Source organism: Phoca vitulina, unplaced genomic scaffold, assembly GCF_004348235.1.
Source record: "Phoca vitulina isolate PV1807 unplaced genomic scaffold, GSC_HSeal_1.0 scaffold1, whole genome shotgun sequence".
NCBI lineage: Eukaryota > Metazoa > Chordata > Mammalia > Carnivora > Phocidae > Phoca > Phoca vitulina.
In genome coordinates this window covers 56,700,495-56,714,842 of record NW_022589704.1, presented here as the reverse complement: position 1 = coordinate 56,714,842, position 14,348 = coordinate 56,700,495, and the positions used below count along the sequence as shown (strand labels likewise).

At 42.0% G+C, this 14,348-nt stretch overlaps 1 pseudogene; it reads left to right on the top strand.

The window, feature by feature from the left end:
- Positions 1–4,778: 4,778 nt before the first annotated feature.
- LOC116642403 lies at positions 4,779–5,587 on the top strand (annotated as a pseudogene).
- Positions 5,588–14,348: the final 8,761 nt, after the last annotated feature.

Here is a 14,348-nt window from a genome sequence, read left to right as displayed (position 1 = left end):
ATGCTTAATGACTGAGCCACCCAGGCGCCCCTGGAGTCTTATGCTTTTTAAGCCTTAAATGTAAAATGGCAACATCAATAGCACTAACCTCACAAGACCATTAAAGAAAAAAGCCAACAATGCCTGCTCAGTGCTTAGCACAGTGCCTGACATATAATGAATCAAAACCGATTTGCCCTCATTATAATTTCTGAGAATTCCCAGTGTCACAAATAAGCGCTTCCCTTTAGAAATCATCAAGCCTAGCCGTCTGCGGGGTAGGGCCCTTGGCCCAGCACGGTGGGGGGGTTGAAGGGAAGCCTCCCGGCACTCAGGGGGCTTCCAGATTCCGCTGCCTGGTCTGGGGAGGGAGAGCACCCCAGGTGTGAGGGAGGCAGGCATGAGAACCTTCTGCGGCTGTCACTCAAATTCTGTCTATTCAGCACGATAGTTCCCTTAGACTTAGTTTCCTTATCTAGAAGATGGGGATAATAGTACCTCTCACATGGAATTGTTCTGAGGATTTGAGTGTAAAACACTGAAAACAGGGTCTGGCATATGGTAAGTGCTAAATGTTATTTTCGTGATTGTAATAATTTGGTATCACCCTCCTAAAACCCCTGTGAAGTAGTGGGAAGAGCAGGTTGTGATTATCTGTATTTTCCAGGCAAGGAAACGGAGGTGTAGTGGCATCTGATGTTCTTTTCTCCCCACGCTTGTGCAGCTCTGGAAGTAAGAGCTGCTGACCTGCGGTTCATGGCTCTTTTCTCTGGCCTGGAACCAAGGTGACATTTTCTCTTTAAGCTCAAAGCCCTTTGGGAAACTCCTAGTAGGGTCTTCTAGGATCACTTTCCTAACCCGACGGTCCCCTTTCTCTAAGTGTGAATCTTCTTGTAGCAAAACCCGGCTGCCCCAGTTCCCTGTGGCGTGGAGGAGACTCAGCGGACGGCTGGGCTTCTGGGTGTGTTCATAAGCATCTGGGACTCGGGATGTGAATTAAATTGAGCAGAAGAATGCTTCAGCTTTCTTCACCCTCTGCCGGGGGGAGGAACAGGGGCCAAGGCTGGCAGAGAAGGAGGGGACTTGTGTGATGCCAGCCCGGGGACTTGAGGCTTCCTGCTAGATGTTAACATTAATGCGGGACGCTCGCGTGGCGCTTGCCGATCGTGAGCACTTTCCCGTGGATCATCTCGTCATTCCTCCTGAGAAGTCTGTGAATTAACTGATGCTGTGCGCGTTAGGAGATGGAGGCTCAGATGTTAAGTGGAGCGCCCAGGATGATCCTGCAGTCAAGCAGGGCCTGGCGCCGAGCATGGGAATTAACATGGGAACGGATGGGCCGGAGGGAGAAGGGTCTGAGGTCCTGGGTGATGGGAAGAGCTTTTTCCAGAAGCAGGGAAGCAGGAGGGCCCCGCCCTGGGAAGAGCAGAGGGTAGGAGGCCAACTGCCCTTAATAGGGCCTACTTTGTACTCAGGGGATGCTGAGACTGCCCTATGCCTCGTCTGCACGAGGAAGCTTTATGGGATCAGGGAACAGAACGGGGGTGGGGGGGGTGGGGGGGTGGCTCCACTTTCTTTTCCTTTAAGGAAGGAGGGAGGGGAAAACCCAAACTCTGGGTAGATTCAAAATCTCAGACAGGTGCAAAATAGCTCTCTCTGCTGGCTGTTTCTAGTAGTGGGAGCAGACCAAACCAGCCCCCCAAATAGTTCACTGTCAGGAGATCCCTGAGAGGGAGAAGATGCCAAACAAGCCGTGTTCTTCCAGATCCTCTTCTTCCTGGGTATGGAAGCTGTCACACCTGTCATTTCTCTATGGACAGACTTGTGTCTCTCTCTCTCTCACACACACAGCCACACACCCCTATATACCTACTATTTATTTTGCTCTTTATGCCAGGGACTTTATAGTCATTATTTCATGTAAGTTTTGAGGCATTATAAAACCCACTTAATAATTCAGGGCTGTTCAGAGACATTAAGGAAGTTTACCAGTCATGGAACTTGTTAGTGGTAGAGCCTGGATTCAAACTCAAGTGTGACTTCAAATCGCAAGCTCTTCCCCACGTGCTCTTACTGACCATCATGGGATGCTTTGCTATTCGTGTTCCCAGCCCTGCTGCTCACCCTGATAGGCCATTGTCTAGCACAGTGCTGATGCGTCAGGGTCTCAAAGATACATTAAAAATACAGACCCTAGTCAACCATTTTAGAAACATCAAATCAAAACTTCTGAGTGTGAGGCCCATGCATCTCTGTCTCACAAAATTCTTCCCAGGCAATGCTGATGCAGAAAGCTCAGTCCAGGACCATGAATGGGCTTTTGTAATCCACTGCTCTGGTGCTTTTAGTTCTTCCGCCCTGTCTGATCTTTAACTTCATTTGCTTTTGAGAAAGAACACACAGAAGTAAAGAGAGAGAGAGCCTCAGGAAGTCTGCTGGCTGATCTCTGAGGTTCAGCTCTGCCCCACAGAGCAGGGAGAGGACACATTGGTTGGGGACTTCCTCTGGGCAAGTTCCTATGCGGGGTGTGCTGATCGAATTGAGGGGGCTGCTTTGAAAGTGTTAGCCCACAACTGAAGAGAAGAGGGGAAAAACAGGAGGCTCAGGGCATAAAAGAGGCTGCTTCTCCAAGGAAACACAGAACCGAGAGAACAGCTTAAACTAAGCCTGTGGGCAGAGAAGGATAGTGAGCACGTCAGATTTACTAGTTAGGATGTTGTTGGCTGCCATAACTGTGAGAACCCAAACATATAATGGCTCAGATCTAACAGTTTATTTCTCACCCAGACAACAAACCAAGGCACATGGTTCAGGTTGGTAGGTGGCTCTCTTCCATGAGCTGATTCAAGGACCCAGCCTATTTCCATCTTGTGGCTCGGTTATCCCCTGGGGCCTCACTGTCTTCTGCATCCAGCCCGTGGAAGGAGACCAAGAGGGTGGAGGACACACACCTACTTGTTGAAGGCCTTAGACTTATAGCCATATTCTTGGAGACCTTGACTATACACCTACTCCTAACTAAAGGAGAACATGGAAATACAGTTTCTCTGTGTGCCCAGAAAGGAGAAGAACCTGATAGCTATGTTCAGCCAGTCTCTGCTACCTTGTGTGACAGACCCATGGCCTCCAAGCCTGTGGTTAGAAGAGAATCCTATTGATGGCAAGAAGGTAAAAGAGAAAGGACTCTGGATCAGTGCTTAGAACTTCAACCTTGTCTAAACTATTCAAGTAATAAGAGACCTGATGTGTGTTACATATCAAGGAAATTCTGCTGGAACTCCAGTGGTGGAAGATGGCATAGAAAAGGAAACAGAAGGAAGTGACTAGTGCACAACTTTGCCAACCAAACAAGCCAGGAAACTGTGCCTGTGTTCCAAGGCCACATGGAGAACTCGGCTGAGACCATTCAGTAATTTAACAATAATGGAATTCCCTTTCCCTGTGTCTTGTACCAGGTTATAGCAACTATACAACTTGGATTGGTTTAAACAATAAGGAAAGTTATTGGCTTACAAAATGATTATGCATGGTTACGGGGTGGTGTTCAGACAAGGGCTGATCTTAAAAGCTAGTCATCGATGTCAGGAAGATTTCAATTTCTTTTGTTTCTCTGCTCTATCTTCCTTTTCATTTGCTAAATAATTACATTTGTAAAAAAAGTTTCAACCATTTATTTCACAAAAAGAACACTTAATACCAAACATGTCAGAAGGACAGAATCTCAGAATAAAGAATAATCCTTTAAATTGAATACATCTAACTTTATGAAAAGTCATTACATTGTTCTAATCTTTTCCCTACTTTTAGCTTGAATCGGTGGCACTGTCGTCATGGATGAGCATGTGTCCATAACTTGCACGTAACATTGGGACAGATGTTGCCCCTCACCAAATGTGAGATAGTCTAGTGCTCTCCGTGGGCTCAGGAGACTCTTGATTGAAGTGTATGTCTTTCCTCTGTCCTACTAGGGAAAGGCAGATTTGCCTGAACCTTCCCATATAGCTCCAGAATATACTTCACCCACCCCAACATACAACCTCTGTATCTGCAACATCATGACCCAGCCTCCCTGTCTTTTCCTCAAAATCCAAGCCAAATGATTTAGTGTTGATTCTATTCTGAAAAGTCAAACTATAAAATTCCATTATTGGATTTTTTTTACCCAAATACCAGGCCCATATTCTAGTTTGTTGACCAGCATATTAATATCTATATTTAGGTTAGAAAAAATTAATTGTATTAGTACAGACTTGGGAGTACCTATTTTCACACAGATTTATATGAAAAAAGTCCAGGGAATTTGGTTGATGACATCTCATATGGGGCAAAGAGTGAAGAGGTTCCTAGCCTGGCTTACATTAATAGATGGGGCCCAGGTCACAGTAGATAATCATTTCCCTATTCTGTCACTGGAGAGTCTTGTTCAGTTCTGGGCAATTATTTTAACAGGACCATTCACCAACTGCAGTGATTTCTGAAAAGAGTGGGTAAGATGGGAAAAGTCTGAGCACCAAGTCACATGGAAAATTGCTGAATGAACTGAAGATTTTTATCTTGGAGAAGAAAAAATCAGGATGAGTCCAATAACAGAGCACCTTGGAACTGAGGTGCTTTTAGTGTTACTTTGAATACTTTCTGGGGGCAAACTAGACCAATGGGGAAAAGTTATAGAAAGTTAAACTTAAGTCAAAGCTATAAAGAAAAATTTCCTACTCATTACAGTTTTCTGACAGGGAAATGGGCTCTTTAGGGAAAGAGGTGAGTTTCCTGTTAAGAATAGTGCAGAAGGGCTCCAGCAACCCAAGATGCCGAAAGGGAAGAAGGTGAAGGGGAACAAGGTGGCCCTGGCCCCTGCTGTCGTGAAGAAGCAGGAGGCCAAGAAGGTGGTCAATCCCCTGTTTGAGAAGAGGCCCAAGAATTTTGGCATCAGACAGGACATCCAGCCCAAAAGGGACCTCACCCGCTTTGTCAAATGGCCCCCCTACATCCGGCTGCAACAGCAAAGGGCTATTCTCTATAAACGTCTAAGAGTGCCTCCCGCAATTAACCAGTTCACCCAGGCCTTGGATCACCAGACAGCTACTCAACTGCTTAAGCTGGCCCACAAGTACAGACCAGAGACAAAGCAGGAGAAGAAGCAGAGATTGTTGGCCCGGGGCCAAGAAGAAAGCTGCGGGCAAAGGGGATGTCCCCACTAAGAGGCCACCTGTCCTTCAAGCTGGGGTTAACACTGTCACCACCTTGGTGGAAAAACAAGAAGCCTCAGCTGGTAGTGATTGCACATGATGTGGATCCCATTGAGCTGGTGGTTTTCCCGCCTGCCCTGTGTCGTAAGATGGGGGTTCCCTACTGCATTATCAAGGGGAAGGCCAGGCTGGGGCATCTGGTCCACAGGAAGACCTGCACCACTGTCGCCTTCACACAGGTCAACTCAGAAGACAAAGGAGCTCTGGCAAAGCTGGTGGAAGCCATCAGGACCAACTACAATGACAGATACGATGAGATCCGCCGCCACTTGGGAGGCAACGTCCTGGGTCCGAAGTCTGTGGCTCGCATCGCCAAGCTGGAAAAGGCAAAGGCTAAAGAACTGGCCACCAAACTGGGCTGAGTGGACACTGTTGAATTTTCTGTACATAAAAGTAATAAAATGTTGTCTTTCAAAAAAAAAAAAAAAAAAGAATAGTGCAGAAGGGACCCTTGCTTGAATGGTACCTTCTAGTGTTGACATTTTCTGAAAGGGCACTGGATTTTGGGAAAAAGCAGGCTCTATGCAGGAGCAGAATAAACTTTCCCAGGAGATGGAAGGTGATCTAAGACACTGAATAAAATGTAAACACTAGGAATAAAAACAATGCATCTTCACTGTTTGCAGGCCACTGATGGCAAGTTTGATTGCCTTAGCTCCTGCTGTTCCATCCCCTAACAGGCCCTTCCTTTAAGTAGTGCATATTTATTTATTTTTAAAGATTTTATTTATTTATTTTGAGATAAAGAGAGTGAGCACACAGAGGGGGAGGGGCAGAGGGAGAGGGAGATTCCACACTGAGCACCAGAGCCCGATGTGGGGCTCTATATATGACCCTGAGATCATGACCTGAACTAAAATCAAGAGTCAGACCCTTAGGGGCGCCTGGGTGGCTCAGTCATTAAGTGTCTGCCTTCGGCTCAGGTCATGATCCCAGGGTCCTGGGATCGAGCCCCGCATTGGGCTCCCTGCTCCGCGGGAAGCCTGCTTCTCCCTCTCCTGCTCCCCCTGCTTGTGTTCCCTCTCTCCCTGTGTCTCTCCCTGTCAAATAAATAAAATCTTAAAAAAAAAGAGTCGGACCCTTAACCAACTGAGCCACCCAGGTACCCCAAGTAGTGCATATTTAAATCCCATTCAGCCTCTCTAAGACTTCCCTGATTCCCAGGCTGGAGGGCCTTCTTCCTTTGAATTTCTATAGCAAGTTGTATGTGACTGTTTATTTTTTTTTTTTTAAGTTATTTTAAGGCTTTCAATAGAAAGCAATACAGACTTATTATAAGGAGAAAATACAGCCCTGCAGGCAAATTCAAATATTATTTCACTCTACTATTCCACTACTTCAAAGCTGTGTGATAATGGGAAATGTACTTCAACTCCCTGTTTGTCTCTTTTTTGCAGATGGGGCATAAAAATATACCTATTTCATAGGGTTTCTGAGAGATTAAATAAGTTAAATATATAAAACACCCCAAATAGTGCCTCATTAGATGTCACTATTCTAAAAATAACAATTATTGTTAGAAAAATAAAAAGAAAGTCACCCATAACTTCACCACCCAAACACAATCAAATTTACTGTTTTTCCCTACTTTTTCTTTGACATAATTTGACCATGTTGCAAATACAATTTTGTCCTCATTTTTTACTTAATATTAAAACATAAGCATTTTCTTAGCTTATTAAAACTCTTCATGAACCTTAACCTAAAGGTCTATTTGATGTTTACCATATGGCAATGCCATGACTTATTAATAATTATTTTCATATTTCGTAAGTTATTTTCTATAGAGAGGTTGTTTGCAATCTTGATTATTATAAATCATGCTGTGATGGATGTTCTTCCTGTGTTATCTTTTTTTCCCCCCAGCACATTCACTTTCTCTACCGTTAGTGTGAGTTTCTGGAGGCCAGGGGCCAAAGTATGGCTTCTGGAATATAAGTAAGGACATTTCCTTTCATCTGGATACTGATTTGCTATGTCATGTGTCAAAGACCATTGGGCAAAATTAAAAGTGAATTAGTGAAATTATCATTGAAATTCTGATTGAAGAAGTATGAAGGGTTTGGAGGATTAAAAAGGGTGAGAAAATGAGATCTGGAAAAATGAAAATAACTGGTGAACCACATATGTTCCAACTTCTAGGCAGGGAGACATAGTGTCATCCCCATAAGGAACAGAAACTGATAATAAAGAACTTTGATCTTTCATTAGATTTAACATTTTCAGGCTGATTTTAAAGCTATGGCAGTCTGTTTGCAAAGACTGGAATCTGAAATTTGCTTCCCATCCTGATCTGTAGTATATGAGCTGACATTTTTTTCTTTTCAAAAAGCATGTCCCTTCTTCTCCTAGAAAGAATAATATAGTAATATCTTGACATTGAGCAGTACTTACCCTTATTTCCAGAGACCCTGCATTTCCAGCCCTGTATTTTCACCATTCATTTCAACTCTAGGTTTGTTGGAGATACCTTGCCTTGTGAAGTTAATGTACCTCTGAAAGCTAGTGTGCAAATAGCCTTTGGCAAATCCAAACATTTGAAAAGTACACACTGGGCAACGTTTTTTTTTAAGAAAATGAAAAAGTTGGCCATTTTGTTAAGCAACTAGTCAATGCTGTAGTTTATCTTCTGAGTATAATGTTTGTATTTTACACACCTCTTATATGTAAATGACCTCTGTAGGTAATAATCTTCTTTGATTTTGTTTCCAATGACATCTTTCTTCCTGGTCATTTGTAGTTGTCATCTGTTAAGCTAGTGGATGGGATGACTGGCTTGTTAACCATGGGTTCCCCTCTCTTCCCTCCAGACCCATGGCCCTCACCCAGTCCTCTTCCTTGTAGGCCTTTGGGAGGGTTAGGGTGGAGGGTGACTCCTCCCTTCCACCCACAGTGGTACCCATTTTGGGATCAGAAATTTCCTAGACTTGACACCACACACTCCACCCTGGATTCCAGTGGAGTGCAACTGAGGGGCTGGGGGATTTGGACTCTGAACCTGGGTCAAAATCATTCATGACCCCATCATATGGATCAGATCAGTTGGCTAGATGGAAGGCTATCTTGTGTCCAATCTCTTGTGCTGAAGCTTTTAGTCCAGAAGAGGGCAGTATAGGTGGGGAATCACAACCCTAGAATTCGCGTCTGGGCTCCCTCAGGGAACAGGGAGGTCATCACAAGGCTGGGCCCTTAGTCTCTGGGTGAGAACTCAATCCATTTAGCATGATCACAATACAAGATATACAGAAAATATGGAAACAAAAGAAAAGAGAATAAAATAAGAGACGTATTGGAAAAACCATGCTACCAAGGGAAAGAAGAATTCAAGATAAAATAGGAGGAACATTTTGAATTCAGAGTTGAGAAAGTGAGAAAGGTAAAAACCTTATTGGTGCAAACAGTGAGCCTTTGTGATCCCATCTAAAAATGACCCCAGCATGCTAAATCACATTTTGTTTTATGTTAGGTAGTCACAAGAGTGGAGGTAAAATTTAATGTATTAAGCAATCAGTGTGGTAGAGACTGATAATTGGCCTCCAATAGCAATTAGTTCTTCTATAGCAATAGGAGCTCTAATTTTTAGCTGGGTGTGTGATTTCCCAGGATAAAGACCCTATTTCCTAACCTCCCCTGTAGCCAGCTACAAAGCCAGGTCGTGTGAATAAGTTCTGGTAAATGAAAGTGAGCAAAAGGGATGTGTGCACCTTTGAGGTTACACTGTAAGCAGGGAGGGGCAGGTCCTCCCTGACCTCTTTCCCCTTCCTGCTGGTTGGATACTGTGGTGATAGTGATGACGTATCTTGAACTTTGGACTATGGGGTCCTTGAGATGGCAGAGCAACAATAGGGAAGGAGCCTGTGCCTTGTCCCCATGGAGACGTCATATCCTTACTGGACAGCTAACCCTACACTGTTACAAGTTACACGAGAAATTAATGTTTCTCTAGCTTTAGGCACTGTAATTGTGGGTTTATGTTGTAGCAGCTGAGTCTATAGTCCAGCTAATGTACAGTGAAACCAATCTCGAGGCCCAGAAATGCTTTGAAATCATTTCAGAATCACATATCTTTATTTATCCTCTGATTTCTTTCCCTGAAAGGATGTATGCTTGTCTTTAAACACTAACATCATAGGTACTCTAATCTACTTGACTTTTTTTAAAAGATTTTAAAAATTTATTTGACAGAGAGAGAGACAGCGAGAGAGGGAACACAAGCAGGGGGAGTGGGAGAGGGAGAAGCAGGCTCCCCGCTGAGCAGAGAGCCCGATGTGGGGCTTGATCCTAGGACCCCGGGATCATGACCTGAGCTGAAGGCAGATGCTTAATGACTGAGCCACCCAGGTTCCCCACTACTTGACATTTTTTTAAAATAAACTTCATTTTTCAGAAGTTTTACAGAAAAATTTATTAGAAAATTTATTAGAAGATAGTACACAGAATTCCTATATATCTCACACTTAGTTTCTCCATCTTATATTCATATGATATATTTGTTACAATTAATGAAACAGTATGAACACATTGTTATTAACTAAAGTCTATAGTTTTTTCAGATTTCCTTCATTTTTTACTTAATGTCCTTTTTATGTTCCAGGATCCCATCCAAGACACCACATTACATTTAGTTATCTTGTCTCAGGCTCTTCTTGGCTGTGACAGTTTCTCAGACTTTCCCTGGTTTTGATGACCTCAAAAGTTCTGAAGAGTACTGATCAGGTTTTTGTAGAATGACCCAGAGTTGGGATTTGTCTGATGTTCTTCTCATGATAAGACTGAGGTTATGTGTTTTGGGGAGGGAGATCACAGGGGTAAGATATCATATTCATCACGTCATGTCAATGTTCATGTTGACATTGATGACCTGGCTACTGTAGTGTTTATCAGGTTTCTGATAAAGTTACTTTTTTCCTCTCTTGCCATAGTGTCCTCTTTGGGAGGAAGTCACTATGTGTAGTCTATGCCTAAGGAATAAGCAGATATGCTTCACTTCTTGGAGGGTTGAGTATCTGTATAAATTATTTGGAATTCTTCCACACAGGAGATTTGTTTATTATCTCCTATTTAGTTATTTAATCAATTATTCAATTATTTATTTATGCCAGGATGGATTCATGGATATTTATTTTATACTTTGAGTTATAATCCAATATTTCTTTATATTGTACTTCAAACTGTTCCAGCTTTGGCCATTGGGAGCTCTTTCAGTTGGCTACTCTGTCCCTTTGGCATACCCATCATTGTGGGGTTTTTCCTACTGCTTTTCCTTACTTTCTGGTACTCCAGGCTCATCTTGTATATTTCTGTCTCAGTTCTAGTATCAGCCATTTCTCTTTCTCTTCCTTTTTTTTTTTTTTTGGAGAATGTTATTAGAAACCAAAATCTGGGTGCTAGGTGTGCTTACTTTAATCTACTTTTTTTTTTGAGAGAGAGAGAAAGAGAGCAAGAGTGTGTGCACGAGCAGAAGAAGGGGAGGAGGGAGAGGGAGAGAGAAAATCTTAAGCAGGCTCCATGTCCGGCATGGAGCCCAATGTAGAGCTTGATCTCACGACCCTGAGATCATCACCTGAGCCAAAATCAACAGTCAGACGCTTAACTGACTGAGCTACCCAGGCACCCCTGCTGTAACCTACTTTTGATTGCAAAGGTTTGGTATTTTGGTACACTATGAAAATGCATTAGCATTTTGGTTTAGGCCAGACTCCAGAGTTCCTAATTTAATAGGTTTGGGGTGGAGCCTGAGAATTTGCATTTCTAATAAGCCCCGGGTAATGCTGATGCTTCTGATTCAGGAACCACATTTGGAAAATCATTCCATTGTGGGTCAAATGGGGTTTTGAGATCAACCCTGGGAACCAATGCATCCCAAGTTTCAAGCTACTGACATGCACAAAGTTTCTTCTAGAATTTATGCTGCTAGGTGTTAGTTGATGTAATTGGATTTACTTACCCTGGATCATTTACCATAGGAAAGTGTACAGCTAATGGAGGACATGACAAAAAGATTAAAAACAAGTCAAATTAGAGTTTTCCAAACTCATTGCTTATAAACCAGGAATCCAAATTATGCCTCAGTTTTTCAACTAAAAATGGAGAATCTGGTAAGTTTCTCCATTGGAGAGAGAAAAATGGAAGGAGAGATGCTGTCTATGGGTTTATTGGTAGAAAAGGAATTTTCCCTCTTTATTCTCAGGTGTTGGGTTGCTATCAAATGAAAGATACTAATTTTTTTTCCAGTTAGGTCTCCCTTGAGTAGATCTAACTTTACCCCAGATGCCCGGTAAGGAATTAGGTAGAAGGAAGAAGAGGATTGGTTATTTTTATTATTTATATTTCTAATATAATTTTATTATTCATATTATTAATTATATAAGTGGTCACTTTTACAAGAATATGCAATGGGAAAAAGAAAATCTCTTTAACAAATTATGTTGGGAAAACTGGACAGCTACATGCAGAAGAATGAAACTGAGCCACTTTCTTATACCATACACAAAAATAAACTCAAAATGGATTAAGGACCTTAATGTGAGACCTGAAACCATACAAATCCTAGAAGGGAGCACAGGCAATAATTTCTCTGACATTGGCTGTAACAACATTTTTCTAGATATGTCCCCTGAGGTAAGGGACACAAAAGCAAAAATAAACTACTGTGGCTACATCAAAATAAAAAGCTTCTGCATAGTGAAGGAAACTATCAACAAAACTAAAAGACAGGGTGCCTGGGTGGCTCAGATGGTTAAGCATCTGCCTTCAGCTCAGGTCATGATCTCCAAGTGTCGGGATCGAGCCCCATGTCAGGCTCCCAGCTCTGTGAGGAGTCTGCTTTTCCCTCTCCATTTGCCTCTCCCCCTGCTTGTGCTCTCTCTCTCTCTCTCTCTGTCACTCTCTGTCTCAAATGAATAAATAAAATCTTAAAAAAAAAACCCTAAAAGACAATCTATTGAATGGGAGAAGAGATTTTCAAATGACATATCTAATAAAGGCTTAGTATCCAAAATATATGAAGAACTTACACAACTCAATACCAAAAAACCACAAATAATCCAATTAAAAATGGGCAGAAGACATGAACAGACATTTCATCAAAGAAGACATACAGATCGCCAACAGACACATGAAAAGATATTCAACATCATTCATCATCAGGGAAATTCAAGTCAACCACAATGAGATCTCACCTCACACCTGTCAGAATGGCTAAAATAAAAACGCAAGAAACAACAATGTTGGCAAGGATAGGGAGAAAGGGAAACCCTCATGCTCTGTTGGTAGGAATGCAAACTGGTACAGCCACTCTGGAAAACATGGAAGTTCCTCAAAAATTAAGAACAGAATCACCATATGATCCAGTAATCCCACTACTGGGCATTTACTTGAAAAATATGAAAACACTAATTTGAAAAGATATATGCACCCCTATGTTTATTGCAGCATTATTTATAATAGTCAGATTATGGAAGCAGCCCAAGTGTCCATTGATTGATGAATGGATAAAGAAGATAAAGAAAAATGGATAAAGTATGAATAAAGAAGATGTGGTGTGTGTATGCACACACATACACACACACACAAGAATATTATTCAGTCATGAAAAAGAATGAAATCTGGTCATTTGCAACAACACGGATGGACCTAGAGAGTATAATACTAAGAGAGATAAGTCTGTCAGAGAAAGACAAATAAATACTACATGATTTCACTCACACATGGAATTTAAGAAATGAAACAAATGAACAAAGGGAAAAAAGGAGACAAACCAAGAAACAGACTCTTAACTATAGAGAACAAACAGATGGTTACCTGAGGGGAGGTGGGTGGGAGGATGGGTGAAATAGGTGATGGGGATCAAGAGTACACTTATCTGAATGAGCACTGAATAATATATAGAATTGTTGAATCACTGTATTGTACACCTGAAACTAATTTAACATTGTATGTTAACTGTACCAGAATTTTTTTAAAAAGTGGTTATCCTTATATATCTACTGTATCTGTAGATTTCTAATGCCTTAAAGGAGCTCTAATGCTTTAAAGAAAATTGCTGGAAACCTTGAAGTGTTCTAAATGGGAGAATCCAGGAATGGGGCAAGAATAAAACTAACATTTATAGATGGTTGTTATTATTTAGTGCAGGCTAAACTTCTATAATCAATAGACCCCAAAATGTAATGCCTCTAACAAAATAAAAATTTGTTCTTGCTCACACAACAGTGTAGACCGGGTATTCCAGGATGCTGGGGTGGCTTGTGGTAGAGGAAGGAATGGGAGTAGGAAGAATGGATGGCTTTGGTCCACACAGTTATTAGGGACGTAGGGTGCCATGCTCAGTGTGTGGCTTCAAAGTCTGTTTGAGATTGTGCCAGCCCATGGACCAATTGCTGTGACAGGGGAATGGGATCTTGTTTGACTCAGCCTAGACCAAATCATCACTGGGATGGGAAGTCTTCTGGGGAGTGCTGAGTAGACATGAACAATCTTTACTATAAGATCCTTATTCTTACCCAAACTTCCTTCGCAGAAACACTTGTAAACTATACATTTGTATCTTCATGTAAATTAACACATGGAGACAGTATTTTTTTCAAACTTAAAATCTTAGTTCTTTATCTGTGGTAAAGGATGTATTCATGATGAGGAAGTTCAAGGACCGGACCCAGCAGATGGAAGCTGGTACTTGAGGTTGAAATGGATTTATGGGAGCTGCTAGGAGCTCAGGAAAGTAACACGGTGTAGACAGATGGACCTGCGTTTGAGCCCTGGCTTAGTAACTGAGTAGGTTTGTGACCTTAGGCAAGTTGCTTAAATTCTCTGGGCCTCAGTTTTCTTGCGTATAAAATAGTGAGAATTTCAGGGAGAGATGAACCATGAGAGACAATGGACTCTGAAAAACAAACTGAGAGTTCTAGAGGGGAGGGGGGTGGGAGGATGGGTTAGCCTGGTGATGGGTATTAAAGAGGGCACGTTCTGCATGGAGCACTGGGTGTTATATGCAAACAATGAATCATGGAACACTACATCAAAAACTAATGATGTAATGTATGGTGATTAACATAACATAATAAAAAAAATAATGAGAATTTCAGCTTCCTTGTGAAGTATTAGGAGTGAGATAAAATATAT